This window comes from Pipistrellus hanaki (assembly GCF_964339955.1).
Source record: "Pipistrellus hanaki genome assembly, chromosome: 7".
Taxonomy (NCBI): Eukaryota; Metazoa; Chordata; class Mammalia; order Chiroptera; family Vespertilionidae; genus Pipistrellus; species Pipistrellus hanaki.
The window spans coordinates 30,296,328-30,313,938 of record NC_140509.1 but is presented as its reverse complement, the minus strand read 5'-3'; positions in this window follow the sequence as shown (position 1 = coordinate 30,313,938).

Below are 17,611 nucleotides of genomic sequence, written 5' to 3'. Positions count from 1 at the left end.
AGTGTACCAACATCCGGATTTTGGGGGTTCCAGAGGAGAGTGAGCAGGATATTGAAGGCTTAATGGAAGAAATAATGATAGAAAACTTTCCCTACCTGGTAAAAGAAATAGACTTACAAGTTCAGGAAGCATACAGAACCCCAAACAAGAGGAATCCAAGGAAGGACACACCAAGAAACATCATAATTAAAATGCCAAGGGCAAAAGACAAAAAGAGAATCTTACAAGCAGCAAGAGAAAAACAGCTAGTTAACTATAAGGGAGTACACATACAACTGTCAGCTGATTTCTCAACAGAAACTATGCAGGCCAGAAGGGAGTGGCAAGAAATATTCAAAATGATGAACAACAAGAACCTACAACCAAGATTACTCTACCCAGCAAAGCTATCATTCAGAATTGAAGGTCAGATAAAGAGCTTCAAGAAAAAGTTAAAGGAGTTCATCAACCAAACCAGAATTACATGAAATGCTGAAGGGTATTCTTTAAGGAGAGGAAGAAGAAAAAAGCAAAAGTAAAAATTATGAACAACAAAAAGACATAAAATACATACCTGCCAACAAGCAAACCTAAAAATCAAGTGAATAAAAAATCTGAAAAACAAAATGGACTAGTGAATATAATGGAATCAGGGACATAGAAAGGGATTGGACTAAATTCTCAGGAGGTGAGGGAAGAGATTGGACAAGAATCTTACACCTATGGATGAAGACAGGGGCAGGGGGGTAAGGGCATGGGGTGGAGTTGGGGATCAGGTGGAGGGGAGCTATGGGGGAAAAGGGGGAGAAGAGGAACACCTGTAATAATCTGAACAATAAAGATTTATTATAAATAAAATTTAAAAAATATTCAAAAAAAAAAAAAGAAGAAGAAGAAGCTGCATGCTGAGAGCAGAGATTCATTCACTCTTCATGAAGGAAGAAGAGGACAAGAGATTGGAGGACTCCACAAGGGGCAGCAACTCATGCTGTGTTCTATGGCAATGCTGGAAGGAGGACAGGACTGCAGCTAGTCTGTTCAGGAAACCTTTGTGCCACTGGGAAAGGGCCCCTCTAGGCAGATGCAGGCCAAAAGGAATATGGCTTATGAACAGGTGGTACTGGGTCCAGAGTAAAATGAATCCACCTTATACTTAGGCACAAGGCCTGGTAAGCAGGATGCAGGCCAGCTCTGAGTCCCCTCTCCCCCTCAATCTAGTCTTTTGCCATAAAAGTGTACCACTGTGCACAGTGTCCCTGCAAAAAGGTAGCAAGACTACAGAAGGATGGCTCCTTGGTGCCCGTAGAGGAGAGACCTTAGGTGTTGGCAGCCCCAGTCTCAGCAAAAATCCCTATTCCCCCACTTGCTATGGAACAGAAGGCCGGGAAACTTCAAGGAAGCACCGATTTTGAAGCTTACCAGTAACTCTGATATATCAGCAAGGACCATGATCGCCCAGCAAGTAGAAGCCCTTTTCCTGATCCTACTTTGTGACCTCCCAGATGTTGAGATGATTTTACAGGAAGCAAGGACCCCAGTAATGACAGTGTATATCTTTTTAGTCTGATAAGGTTGAGTCAGAGCCTGTTTAATTTGATTTAAAGGAAATAAGAACCAGGATGTTTCTTGTACACTTGAGTTTATTTTCTACACTTGTCATACTTGAAGTGGAGTTCCCTTTAAAAATAAACCTGTTTTTCATGTAATACTGGTTTGATGGTGTTGAACTCCTTTAGCACCAAGCCAGTATTATATGAAATGTTGAAGGGTATTCTTTAAGAAGAGGAAGAAGAAGAAAAAAAATGTAAAAAATATGAACAATAAAATGGCAATAAATACATATCTATCAACAGTTGAATCTAAAAATCAAAATAAATGAACAAGGAATCTAATGAGCAAAATAAACTGCTGAATAAAATTGAACCAGAGGCATAGAAACATGAAACAGACTGAGGAATCTCAGAGGGAAGGGAGCTGGGGGTACTTGGGAAGAGATTAAATAAAGAGATTATATGCATATTTGCATTACCTATGGACACAGACAATAGGGTGGTGAAGGCGGTGGTGAAGGCATGGGGCAGGATGGGAACTGGTTGAAGGGGATAATAGGGTGGGGAAGGCAGAGAAGGGAGGAACTCTGTAAGACTCTCAATAAAATTTTAAGAAATAAACATTTTTGATAAATGAAACTATACAACTCAACTTGCAATGTGACAGTGAAATTAATCTTGCATAGGTATGCATAAATAGGGTATTTTTTTTTATTTAGTCCACATGAACATTAGACTATAATCTTAAATTTAAATGTAATCCTGTACAATTTTATATGATACTAGAGACTAGAGGCCCAGGGCATGAAATTCATGCATGGGTAGGGTCCCTAGGCCTGGCTGGCAATCAGGTTCCCCTCCTCCTCACTACCTCCTCCTTCCCTCACCACCCACAAGCCACCACTTCTTTGTTTCCTTGTTGAGTGATCGAACAACCAGTCTCCTGGTCAAACTCCCGACGGGACACTTTGCATATTAGCCTTTTATATGTATAGATGGTATCTAACTAGAGGCTGTAATATTCATTATATAAAACATGGGGAATTCAAGATTACAGTGAGTAAAGATCTGACATTTCCAAGTATTCATGTGGGTATTTAGGCAGATTACTTGTCAATATGTTTTTGTCCTATTGCTTTTTAGATTTTCTTTTTACCTGAGAAGCAGAAATATTGGAAGTGTAACTGCTGTCATAATAACACATACTCTGAACCATTTGCAAGTGTCTGCAACTGAAATGTTTATTTTTCAACACACACAGTAGTGGTTTGTTTTCATGACACTAAAGAATGGTACTTGAATAATATATAACCTGATTTTGAGACAGCCAAATTAATGATGATTGAAACTAAAAATTAATTTTATAAGTTATTGTGAGGTACTACTACAGCAGTCAGAAACTTCCAAAAACACATAAGAAAAATTAAGTTAATGTTCTTCTCATTCAACCTAGAATAAGTATGATTTTTCTGATAACTTTTCCATCTAAATAAAAGTCTAGAAGATATACAGATATTTAAAACTTGCAATATATTTTTCTTATGAAATTTTAATAGAAACCACTTTGAGAAGAATTATTTGTTCATATTATAGTGAATAAAATCATTATAGATGGTAAGAATGACAAAAAGATGATACTTCAATTATTCTATAGATTTTTAGGCACCTTTCCTTTCAAGAGTTCAAAATCTTTCAAAATGGATTATTTTAACATACTGTATTCCATTTTCTAAGATAATAAGGCAAATAGGACTACCCCCAATGCATAAACAAGGAAATGAGCACAAAATTTTAATCTTTCAAGAACACAGTCAGCCATTAAATTATTCATACACATGTATATTTTAATTCCTTCATGCTTTTCTTTTAATCATAGGATTTTTTTCTTATTTCTCTCCTTCAAAGTGCTACTTATGCTATAAGAACAAACTGAAATATTACCTCTTCTATCAAGCCCTCCCTGATCCTCAGGCAGAAAACGCTGACCAAGCTGCCTATTATTCACCAATTCCATTTGCTTTAATTACTGAATATTGTCTCTTGGATTTTGAAGAGTTTTCTTAAATTATGCCTAAATATAAGTCAAACATAAATAGCAAATACACCAGAATTGTTAGCCATGGTTATGTGTGGGAGTTGCACTGTGCAAAACTTTTAACTTTATATTTTCAAGTTTTTCTGTAAAGGCCATGTAATTTATGATTGGGAAAACAAAACAAAACAAGACAAATTGGGGAAAAGGACATACATATTAAGTTTTACATCTATCACTTTAATTCAGTGATGAAAAAGTGATGCTCCAGGACTAGGATATAGAAGAGAGACCTGAGGAAAGAGGCCTTTGGGTGGAGGAGGGATGAGAAATGATCCCTGCTAAAATTTTACCTTCTTCACATATAATACTATCTAGATTCCTCTCTGCTCCCCCGACAGCTCTGGAGATGTCAATATTGACCCTGGGAATACCTGTGTCAGTTTCAAGAAAATGTAAGACAATAGGCTCAATAGATAGATGGCCACTGAGAAAACTGTGCCTTTCTTAAATGGATGGGGAGGAAGGAATGAATAACTTAGAGTCTTCTGGGAGCAGTAGAACACAGTGGTGAGTCTATTTCTAATAGCTAGAGTCCAGCTAAAAGTTTCTGCTTTCAAATATGAAGTTGCATCTGAGGAAGGACAACAATGTCTGCTCATGTGTTCTGGTTAGGGAAAACCCCACTGCTAAACAAAGAGGCCCTGGGATACAGCAGCTTACAGAAAAGGAAGTTTACTCCTCTCTCATAGTCAAGAGGTGCGTGGTTTGGTCTGGTCTGGTGGGCAGCTCCATGCGCTCAATTAGGCACCTCTTTTTCCCCATAGAGTGTCTTTGCCATAGGAAAGGGAGGTTCCAAAGCTGCAGGTTTGTGACCCCCATCTGGCCTACCACCTGCTTTTATAAATAACATTCTATTGGAATACAGCATGCCCATTTGTTTATGTGTCATCTTCAGATGCTTTCACACTGTAAAGCCAAGACTGTATAGTCATGAAGCTGAAAACATTTTCAGAGAAAGTTTGCCCACCTCTGGTCTATATTGACCTTGCTGTGTGGTGGAAGCTGGATTGTGGGCATATTTAAGTTCCACCTGTGGAAGGAAAAGAGCACACACTCATATTACAAAGCCCCTCGCACGTCACTTTTCTCATATTCTCCAATGAGGATTCAATCACAAACCCTCACATAGTGGAGAGGAGGCTGGGAAATGAGTCTGTGGCTGAACAACCATGTGCCCAGAAACAACTTCATCCCAATGAAACAAAAGTAGAATGGAATTTGGAAGACACTTGCTGTGCTTGTTTTGTCCATCTCTTCCACTTTGATCATTTGAAATCGCATAAATTCTTATGTGTATCATGTCATAGACAAATGCTCACATTTTTATTCATACAAGAAATGTATGTGTGCTACAACCAAGCCAATATTCTTTATAGTACTGTGTGTCAGATAGACCGTTGAGGTACAATTTGATGAAAGGTCTAAGATCTTATAGTGAGTGTCAAGCCAGCCTACAGAGAGATTGTTTTTATTAAAACAAACAATGATTTGAGCAAGCTGGTCAAGATTGTATGTGGCTCTTCTCAAACAGCACTATGGTGCTAAACAGTGTCCTAGGGAGTGTACCATGATAAATTCTGGTGGAAGCTAATGCCTTCAAAAAGTGCCATCTGTTTTGTGAAAGATTTCCTCACACGCAAAAAACTTTAAGACCCATTTATAAAGTGTTGACCATATACAAAATATTCTGTAAGCCTCCAATCAGGTTCCATTTAAAAAGAAAAAAAAACAATATATATGTAAAGATCTAATGAATAGTCACAGTTTCATTAAGGGCAGGGGTTCTCAAACTTTTTAAAGTGGGGGCCAGATCACGGTCCCTCAGAGAGCTGGAGGGCCGGACTATATGAACTACTAATTCCTACTGTAACACCTCGGCTGCACTCACTGCCCAAAAAATCTGGCGGGCCGGATCAGACTCCTCTGCGGGCCGCATGTGCCCGCGGGCCGTAGTTTGAAGACCCCTGATTAAGGGGCTTCACAGTCCATTTGCTCTACTACTATATGAGATTAAAAGTAGAAAATGCATCTAAACTAATCTTTCTGTGAAGATGAACCCCTGCAGCAACTTTTACTAGCTTCCTGGATTCAATTGTAAATGTCTGGAGCAATGTGCTCTCCTTGTCTCTCTCCTTTGAAGGCAATTCAAAGTCCTATGAGAGATTTTCCCAATACCCATGGTATAAAAAGTAATAGAGCAAGGAATAGGGAGATAAAGGGTATGGTCCTTTCTCACTCTTCTCTTCTCAATCATGTCATCTTGTATGAGTCATTCTACATATTCATTCAATTGTGTACTTTTCCTACTAGATTCAAAGCCACTGTTGTGAGAGAAATAAAGATGTCAGAGACCAAGCCCAGCCTTCTAAGAATTTATAACCAAATATAGAAGCAACTGCAAGAGAAAGGACAAGTGCTTAAGTAGGTGGGATCACATCAGTTGCGAATGATGGTAGAGAAGGGGACATGCAAACTGGTTTGTAAGATTGGTGAGACTGAAATCTAGAAAGGCAAAGATGGATTGAAAAGCATCCCAAGTGGAAAGAAGGCATAAGTAAAGAGTCGAAGTAGCAAAGAAGATAATGAAGGAATGACTGGTGGTCAGTTATAGCTAGAACATGTGTCATTCACAAGGGAATAGTAGGATATTTGTTAGGGAAGATAGAATATGACTGTCTAATGAGTCTGATGTTACTCAGCAAAGTGAAGGGTTCTGAGAAGGGAGGTGATTTGATTAGGGAAAGACATTAGAAGGATTATTCACATGGTGGTTTTGTAAAATAATTGTGGGTTGGGAGACTAATTAGAAACTAATTAGAAAGCCAGGACAAAAGGACAGATGTGAAAGAGATTATCAATAAGGAACAAGTTCAAGAAATTATTTCCCTGTGTTGAACATCATGCAATTGCTTAAAGATGCTACAATCTAAAAATGATGAAGCAAAAAATATAACACAGCATTGTATCAGAGTTCTACCCTGTTTCCCCGAAAATAAGACAGTGTCTTATATTAATTTTTTCTCCCAAAGTTGTGCTAGGTCTTATTTTCAGGGGATTTCTTATCTTTCCATGCGCTAGGTCTTATTTTTGGAGGATGTCTTATTTTCGGGGAAACATGGTAGTTGTTCCACATCCTTTCGAACACTCAATATGTCAGTTTTCTTTAATTTTAACATTTTAGTACATTTCTAGCAGTATCTTGTTATGATTTTAATTTACACTTTTCTAATGATTAATGATCTGCTCATATCCTTTTTTCATGTCCTTAGTGGCTATTGTATGTGTTTTTTGTAAAGTGTCTATTCAGATGTTTTTTAGTTGTAGAGTTTTTTCCTGTCACTTCTCTTGTTTTTTAGTTATAGAGTTTTTTACACATCCTTGCTGCAAGCTTCCCAGATATGTGTTGCAGATATTGTCTTCTGATTTACAGCTTACTTTTTCAGTTTCTTGGTGGTGTCATTGAAAGTGTAAATGTTTTTAATTTTAATATGGATGGGGTTATGTTTTATCTACCAACATATCTTCAAATCTTGAAAATTTTCTGTTTTCTTCTAGAAGTTTTATGTTTAGATTTTGCTCATACCTATCATCTGCTTTGAATTTATTTTTGTGTACAGTATGAGTTAGGGGTCAAGGCTAAGTTTTTCTCTGTTTGAAAAGAATACTCAATTATCTCAGCACTATCCACTGGCAATATTATCCTTTCCTAAACAGATTATCTTGCACCTTGTGAAAAATCAATTGACTGTATACTTTGGTCTATTTCTGAACTCTGTTCCATTCCACTGACCTGTTTATCCTTATACCAAGGTCTTGGTCATGTATTTTTCAAGTAAGGTTTAAAATCAGGAAATAAGTCCTCCAAATTTATTATTTTATTTTAAAGGGTTATTTTTGAAATTCCAAAACTTTCACATTTCATATGTCTATTAGAATCTGTTTGTTAACTTCTACAAAGACGTCCTGGGGCTTCCATTGACCTTCCACAGAATCTGCAGATCAAACTGGGGAGAATAGACATCATAGCAATATGAATTTTCTAATTTAAGAATATGGTATTGTTCCTTTTTATTTTTTAATTTCTCTCAACCATATTTTCTAGTTTTCAATGTACAGATATTGCACATAATATGTTAAATTTATTCTAGTATTTCAGACAGACAGCCTGTCTTAGAAGTTGACTACTGCAGAAAGCAATCTCATCTATTATTTATTAGTGTTACTAGTTTAATATCTAGAATAACAGTGTATTTAAATTGGTAGTAGTGGAAAGAGAAGTGGTAATGGGGGAGGGATAATTCCCAAATCAAACCATTCCAGTTATAATTCTCTGCCATATAAGAAGAAAACATCTCCTGATGAAATGGCACTGCACCCAACTTGCGGGAATATCAATGCATACATATACTAGGGAGACTGTAGAAGTAGACAAGTCTCCTTGGTGACAATAATGAAGTTACTTAACAAGATAATTAGGTAAAGTTGAAAGCAGCTTTTTTATGATGGATTACCCAGTCTACAGATCTTCATATAATATACCCATCAAATATTATCAGATTTATCACATTAATGGGCACTTGGAAAATTTTACCTAGGGCAGGATATTTCTTTTATTAGAATTCCCATACTTTAGTCTAAATCAGCAATAACATTTGTGTAATTACAGAGCACATGTAGGAGGCCTAAAAATTAAAAGCAGAGAGAAATGTTTATAAGCAGACTTTTACCTAGATCAGTGGTCAGCAAACTCATTAGTCAACAGAGCCAAATATCAACAGTACAATGATTGAAATTTCTTTTGAGAGCCACATTTTTTAAACTTAAACTTCTCCTAACTCCACTTCTTCAAAATAGACTTGCCCAGGCCATGGTATTTTGTGGAAGAGCCACACTCAAGGGGCCAAAAAGCTGCATGAGGCTCAAGAGCCACAGTTTGCCAACCACGGACCTAGATGGACAAAATTCTCTTAAAAATACTTTTGGGAAATCTAACTACCTTACTGATCTTTTTGCTTTTCACATAAAAATATTGATGATAAAGAAGAAACTAAATTTCTGAACCATTAAATATTACATTCTTTCTCTCACTAAAATCCTTGAAAGGTAGTTTATAGATTTTCTTTATTTAATAAAGTAGATTATTCAAGATTCCCCAAATAACTATATTATAAATATAATAACATTAATTTATACAGTACTTCTTCTATTTGTAATATATCAATTTTTTTCTCATAACCATTAAGTTAGATAAAGAAGGATTAGGTGTTATTATTATCTAACTATTCAGGTAGGCTTTAGCATATAGTTTAACAGATCTTTTCACCTGCATCTTATAGGAAACTACACAGATACCTGCTTAGTACATCATAGAAAGAGCAGGGAACTGGGGGCTGGGAGGTCTAATCTATTATAGATCTAATCTAGATCTAAATGTAAACAGCAAATTGCCACAAAGTAGAAAAAAAACCTTTTTAAACGTGTTTCTTGATGAGTTGAATGCAGATGTTGGACTTCATGATTTCTAAAGCCTATTCCAACTAGAGATTCTACCCCCTCCCCCTGAAAAAAAATTGTCTATTATTATAGGGGTAATATTGTTTTCTTTTTTTATTTTCTATAGAAGTGACCTTTTCAACTCAGATTAGGAATATCCTTAGATGTATAAGGAAGGCAGGTATAATACTTCCCTGGGTAACCCTTTAGGAGGTAGATAAAAAAATGATCATGCATCAGTATTTCTGGTTTCCCATAGACATGAGACCCAGGGGAGCCCACATTGGTGACCTTGCAGAGGCTTGGAGTCTAAATAATGTGGCTGAATTGGTAGGAACTTCAAGACTGGCTGTCAGTTCCACACGGGCACCATCAGATTTAAGTCAAATAGCCAGATGAGACCAGTTGAACTTCAGCAGTTGCCAATTCACAAGCAGCCTAGCCCGGCCAATCCACAGTTGTGCCCAGAGAACATCCACTGCTACAAATGTTCCGTGAAGCCACCTCAATATGTCATGAAATCACATTGGGCAAAAAAACAGAGAGCAGAGGATAAAAGCTGAATGGCTAGTAATTTTCCAAAAGAAACAGGCTTGTTCCAAAGAGGTTGTTAGTCCAAACCTGATTCACATTTTGAATAGTCTAGATGTTTAAACCAAAAAGGGAAATAGAGACATGCAGTGATAGAAATAGTTCCCATTGGCAACTCCAAGATGTTGCTACCAATCAGCAAGGCGGAACTCATGAGGAAGATAAGATGAGCTGTATGGTGTCAGATGGGTACTAGTTTTATCGGGGTATCACTTAGTGAGTTATATAAATGTCTAATCACTGGATTGTACCCCTGGAATTAATACAATAGTGTATGTCAACTATAATTGAAAAAAGAAACCCAAGAAATTTTTCTTGTTTTAAAAATTATCTTAAAATAGAGTCTTAAACTTATTAAAAAAAGAAAAAAAGAAATGATGCCATATTTTCTTTATACATCTGAGGTTAGTTTAATTTTGTGAACTTGCCCTATGAGATGTATCTGTAAACATATTGCTATGTGAGATGTCTGAACTTACTTTACTTAATAATTTTAGTTCATTACCATAAGCTAAAGTAGAACAAACAAAATAAGGAGCCACCCTATTCACAAAGTCTGTTTTAGTTCAAATATTTTTCTGAGCATATAACATAGCCTCTCTTAGAAATGTTCATAAAGAATTGAGGTTAGCCGAAACCGGTTTGGCTCAGTGGATAGAGCCAGGGGTCCCAGGTTCGATTCCGGTCAGGGGCCTGTGCATTGGTTGCAGGCACATCCCCGGTGGGGGGTGTGCAGGAGGCAGCTGGTTGATGTATCTCTCTCATCGATGTTTCTGGCTCTCTGTCCCTCTCCCTCCCTCTCTGTGAAAAATCAATAAAATATATACATATTTAAAAAAAGAAGAAGAAGGAGGAGGAGGAGGAGGAGGAGGAGAAAAAGAAAAAAAAAAGGAGGTTAAAGGAATTTGGGTGACCACTTACTTGTATCTATGAAAATTTTTATAGGGTTCCCATTTAATGAAACCTTAAAGTAAGTGAGTTTTTAGTTTCAATTTGGTTGCCAACATAAAGGAAAAAGAAAAGCTCACATCAAAGTAGTACAACCAAAAAATTAAACATCAAGGAAAGCCAGGACCGGTTTGGCTCAATGGATAGAGCGTCGGCTTGGGGACTGAAAGGTCCCAGGTTCAATTCCAGTCAAGGGCATGTACCTTGGTTGCGGGCATATCCCCAATAGGGGGTGTGCAAGAGGCAGCTGATCGATGACTCTCTCTCATCGATGTTTCTGACTATCTTTCTCCCTTCCTCTCTGTACAAAAACCAATAAAAAAATATATATAAAAAATAAAAAAAAATAAAATAAAATCTGTGCTGCTAAAAAAAATTAATAAATAAGCATCAAGGAAAAAAGCTATTTCTTAAAGGGTGGCCTTGACTGTCAATCAGAATTTTGCTCTTTGTGTAAAAACAGAGGGAAAAGTAGCTCTCTATGAACTACCAAGGGAACTGCCTTTATTCTGCCACCTGCTCCAGGTGCTTCTCTTATACAGACACTCCGTCTCGTGCTCGCACCTGTTTATTTCCAAGCTCTTCACTCAAGCAGGGTTGATCCACTGACTATAGTTTAAAGTTACTTCATCTTATTTAAAATTTCAACCCAAGCAGGAAAAGTAGATCCATATACTTACTTTCCTCTTTATAACATCAAAATTGAAACTTCTGTTAAATAGGTTTAAAACCCATTGATGGCATTTGTTGCTAATTGGCCCAAGAAAATCGGAAGAAACTATGATCTGAGTTTGTCAATCAAAGCATTAAATACGTACGAACTGTTTCTATATAAATTTTTGTACTGTCATACAAAATAATTCATTATGAAGGCCATTTGTCTTGAAGAAGATACCTTATTTCAGATACGTCCTTTTCAAGAAATCACTGCTAAACATTTTTAAATTCAATTGGGGAAGAATTGACATCATAACCATGAGTTTTCTAGTTCAAGAATATGGTATCTTTCATTTTTATTGTCTTCTAAAATTTCTTTTAATAACTTTTTGTAGTTTTCAATGCATACATTATGTAAAACTTATCCCTAAATATTGACTATTTATTGTTTATTACGTACTGGACCCAGTGTTAAGCACCCAAGATAAAAAGATACACTGTGGTGTCTTATGAAGGCTACATTCTCTCTGAAGGCAGAAGGAAAATAGGAGTATTTTGCAATAGATAAAGGTCTATGGAGGCAATGGGGGTGCAGAAGAAGGGGCGGATTACAGACAGATTTGAGTAGAATAAACAGAATTTGTGTTCAAACTGGATGTGTTGACAAATGAAAATTCAGAGATAGTTCCCTGATTTCCAGTTTGGGGATCTAAGGATGCCATTGGATGAGATTAGAAATGTCAGAATGAGAAAAATAGAGTCAGCTTCACATTATTTCAGAAGGAGGTCTAAAAGAACTACTTGTGTACAGAGAAGTACAGTCAGAGATGGCCATATTCAAGTCCATTTTCAGAGCCTTAGTGGGTATTTTTTCCCACTGAAAAAATGTTTAAACCTGCTTCTGAAATGAAAATGTTTAAACCTGCTTCTGAACCTGCTAAACATAAACACTAGCTGGTGGAAAATACATTAAATGGTGAGAAAGCCTCTTTCATGGAGAGGACGTTAGCCTTGGATTAATATTTACAGCATAGGTAAGCTGGTGCTTTGGAATTCATTTTAATTATTAAATGGTGGCCATGAGTTAAAAGAGGCCCCAGAGCAAACACACTGAATAGAGAGCCAGAGGGCATGGGCTCCACCTCAAGCTCTTACATCTGCAGCATTTGAGGGAGAAAAGTCATGTCACCTCTCTTCATCATCTACAAAATTAGGACCCACACTCACTGCCAACTCTAAAAGTCTATAATTTCCCTTCCCATTTCTGGACATTGAAGCGGATAAAATGAGGAGGAACTGGCGGAAATGAATGCTAGAGAAACTGGAAATGTTCAACATCTATGTGTCAATGAGAATTTATTCCAAATCTTATGTCTGACGTTCTGAAAGGATAAACAGTTGAACAAGACAATAGCCCAAGACCTCTCACCCACTTTTAGTGTGAATTAAATTCAGAATTTTGAAAGATTTGAATATTTATTTAGCACAATATTATTCATCTTCCTAGTTATGAATTGCAAAAGTAAGCAAAAACAATGGCAAGTGGGCCACCACGTTCATAGTATTAATTATTTACACATTTTTAAATAGTGTTCACTGTTAAGTGGTTTTTTACTAGGATGTGAAATAAATCTATAGTGGAAGGTTTTAAGTTAAAATTGCCTTTCAGTAAAAATCAATAGTGATGGTGTCCTAAAACAAACGAATCCTGATCCTGATCAAAAGGCTTCAGCTCTTTCTTGGCAAAGGGAAGCCAGTTTAAAAAATTAAGGAAGTGATAAAGAGCTGTTTTGTACATTCACTGTATTCACAGCGAGGGAAAATTTCTGTCCTGTCAATATCAATATGTCTATTATAAAATCGTCAATTCCACCCATGATAGCTTTTTTTTTTTTTTAAGTAAGAACTATATTAAAGTCATAAGTAAAATTTAAGATGTTTGTTTTGTCCTGTAAACTTGACATGCATACATTAGAAGATTAGATTGACCTCTTTTGAGACAAATGCAACACAGAGTTGTGCCCAAAGATCTTAATTTTGTCTAGAACACTAGCAGCCGTTATACAGGAGTGCCTTCAATATGTCCCTGGCATTTCACCTACACTCTAATCCTTCCAAGAAACTCACAAAGTAGATGTATCACTGACGAGAGACTAGAGACCCAGAGAATTTATGTGACTTGCCCACAGCCACTCAGCCAGCTGTAAATGATGATGTTGCCATATGGACCCAAGTCTATCTGATCTCCAAGCCAGCTCTCCCCATTTAACAAAGTGCCTCTGCCCTTACTTTTTTACTACTTCAGGGCTTTTTCTTGAACTCCTCTCTCTGACAACTGTTAAACCATTTATTCAAAGATCTCAGACAACCTCAGCACTCTAAGGTAAGCTGTCAGATCTCATTGGGTTTACGTCATCTACCATTCTTTGTTTATTCCTTCTTCCTCTTAACCTCTTCCTTTTCTAAAGCTGAAAGTAGATAAAATAACCTATTTCAATCACAGAAAAAAGTGTTATTCATCATTTGAAAAGATTAGTGTATTCCTTGGTAGTGTTGGACAGTACACTAAGGTTATAAATATAGTAGAATGCTAACTATTATAACAAAATCAATAAACCCAGTCTTCCTGAGTATTTAAGTCACATCCTTGCTGGTTCTCTAATCTCTCTCGTCAGTAATCTATTTTAAAATGCTCTTCCAATTAATCCTAGGTATTCATAGGGATAATGCCCAAGGCAGGATAATCCTTACAAGTTCCCTGTGTCAGTCTGACTCCTTATTCTGTCACAATCGCCAAAGCTTAAAATCACCCACAAGCCAACCTGCTCATCATCGCTTTCATCCAGGCTGGGATTTCCTTTCATTCCTGAAACACCAGCTTGCCTGCTTTGCATTTACTTGAGGTTTAGCATAAGGAACATGTTATAAATTTTTTCTCTAAACTCTCTTCCATATTAAATTTTTGCTTCCTTGAAGAAATGCAGACTCAGTCCTGAATTTTTCACTATACTGAGAATCTCCATTGTTTTAAGATTATACATTCCCCTCAGACATTCAACCTTTGGAGAAAACAAAACCTCTCTATATCCTATTACTGGAAATCCACTCTTCCCTTATGACAAGAAGTGCTTGTGTGAATACCTCTACTAAACAATTCATCTCAAAGGCTGCAGTTAAAATCATGCTCACTCACCCATATGGTTCTCATTCTCATTTTCTCTCTCTCTTTCTCTCTTCTTCCTTCATCTTTTCCTCCACCCCTCTCAATTATACACAATGTGATTTCATTCTCTTACAACAGTTTAATCTTAGTTCTTTCATCCTTTCTTTCCTGCCACAACAAATCAATACAACCAAGCTCAAATGTTGCTTTTCCTCATCTTCATCCACATTGTCCTGTGACCTTCTCACTTTAACCTCATAACTGTATTTTTTTAATAAAAAATTTGACTTTTAAAAAAGACTAGCCCAATTAAGTGAAAAATATTTCATCTCTATTAGTTTTTCATTTTCATCTGTATTTAATATACTTTTAATATTTTGCAGCAGAGAAAAGTAAAAGAGAACAATAAACATCCAAGTATTTACACATGTGATCTGCACTCCAAAATTTCACAACACAAATGACTTTATGTGTAAATAAAATTCCACCCTCGAAAATAAGGTATTTATATTGGAGCATAAAAGAAAATAATGTTGATCTCATGTGATAATCACAAAACCTACATATGTCTAATCATAGAAAAATAGCAAGTCATTTGTTCCAGACCTTCAAAATATTTTAATCATGCAAAATCAACATAATGTACTCTAACATAATGCTAAAATGTTAACTAAGATGAAGTTAGGCCTTTGTTTTACAGGATTTGTATTTGGCAATAATTATTAAAATAATTACTCTAAAGGAACTCTAAAATATATTAGTTCAGAAACAATATTTCAAAACCCAGCAGGAAGCAACAGAAACTATTGCTCTGATACATTTTTTGTCATGACCCTGCCATACAGTTACAGAATTATAAAGGAAGTGTTTCACAGTATTATACAGATCCAGAAATGGTTACATCTCCTACCACAGACACAGGGTATGGGTACTAACAGACATGCACAGCATTCTGTAATTCATACCACAGCAGCAAGCAGAGAACAAAGGCCTGGTGGCTGCTGGAGAGTCAGAACCTATGTGGGAAGCAAGATTCATCTTTTTAGGAATCATACCCATTTTCCTGAAATACTTCAAATACAAAGGACACAATAGTTTCCAAATTAAAATAGTGACTAGATACATTTGTCCAACTATCTTCTCAGGTAACACTGAAGAGCAATATCTTCCTTAGGAAACAAATAAGTGCCCTTTTTGTAAAAAGGAAAATAAATATGGCTGTCAAAGTAGCCAGCACTTGGTCTCATTTGCTTCTCTGAATTGTAATGCCACATGATTAGTATGCTGTCAACTCTTGATGGTACAGGAGATAGCTACTTCATTAATCAACAACTTATCCCTAAATCTTCACTTATCTGCAGCCAGTCCCTCAATTTAATTTTTGTTGTAAAACCACCAACTATCAATTCACACCAGCAAAGGAATTAAACTTGGTATGTGATCATTTGATTAATTCTATCAGTCTCCTGTGGAGTAGGTGGGATTCACGGTCCAAATGAGAGTATTAATGGGATTCTGTTTCCACACCAATCCATCATCTCCTTGGCACAGAGCTGATTCTGAAGGCACGTCCCTACCATAAAGCTCTTGTAGATCATTCCTCAACTTCCAATTATCCAGGCACTTGCATGAACCTATAATTAGTTATGTATTCTTTGCAGTGAGTTTCTTGCTACTGTTTCTAATCTTTTGTTTCAGTTTGTGTTTTTCTTTTCTTCACATGAGACAAAATCCATCAGCATTGGGAAAAATGCAATTTCACCAATGAGTGCTGCATTTGAACATTTCTTAGGACAAAAATGTATTACTTAAACCACTCCAGTAATGCAAAGTGTTCCATGAACTCCATTGTAATTTAAAAATAAAAATATGTTAAACTTTGTAACTTATACTTTCATAAGGTTTCTGATTATTTTTTAAAAAGGTCTTTTGATGCATCAAGTGACCATCCATGCCTTTTCCCTTTCATTTCATTTCTAAAATACACAGAATACTTTATGAAAAGGCATAAACATACATATATAGGTAATACATATATGAAAAAACATACACGCACACACACACACACACACACACATATATACATTAAAGAACAATCTAAAATAATTTCTAATTGAAAAACTAGGGAAATGCCTATGTGGAATTGGTATTACAATATGTTTCCCAAGATAGGTATAAGGATACAGCTGTAATTTATGTAGCACATGTCCAATTGCTCACAATTTTCTAAACTATAAAATGGTGGCAAATAACAGATATTTTATGAAAATGTTTGCTTATTATAGTGGTGTATGGAGTCCACAGTGGCCCACTTTCCTCAGAAGTCTGAGGTCACGAGGTCCCACAGCCTCGCTGTGCAGAATTGGCTCTAGGACTGTCATGCCCTTGGAGAGGCTGCTGGCACTTCGCCTAGATGCCCACTCCGGTTCTTGGTCACCTCTCCTCTCTGAACTCTACTTCCAGGCAGAGTTTGGACCATAAAACAAAACGATTAGTTGTATCCTCTACATAGAAGCTTCAATTCAGGAAGACAAACTTATTCCCACAAATAACTAAAACAGTAAGTTTTCAACAGATCAGGAAAACAGGGAGATGACAAAAACATTCTCTCTAATCTAGGGAAAAGGCAGCAACAGTGCTTTGTAAACGTTTCTAATAAGACTATGGCATAAAAGTTTTAAAATTAATTTCATGTTCCTTCAACCACCTACTGGAAGAAATCTTTAAATAATTTCTCTAATAGAATTCAATGATCTGCATCCATCAAGAACAGGAAGTAAAACATAGAAATTACTTGTAACTAAGAGATATTTAAAATGAAAAGTATAGTATGTAACAAAATTAAGCAAAACCATAAATAAATGAAATAATATAATTAAGCAAGTTTACCATCAACACTTTTTGTTAACTATAACATGGTGTTGAACATTGTGGCGAGTACAGTCCCTTGTGAACTGATGTTACTTGACAAATGGAAATTTCTCCAAAATGAAAAAGCACCAAAGTCAAGTCATTAAAATAATTGATATTCGTGGAATGTTCCTTATGGCAAGATTTTACAATGGAGTAAAAACTTAAACTTGTGAATGAAAACCATTTGCCTTAGTTAAGGCACATTTGGGCATTTCCAGACAT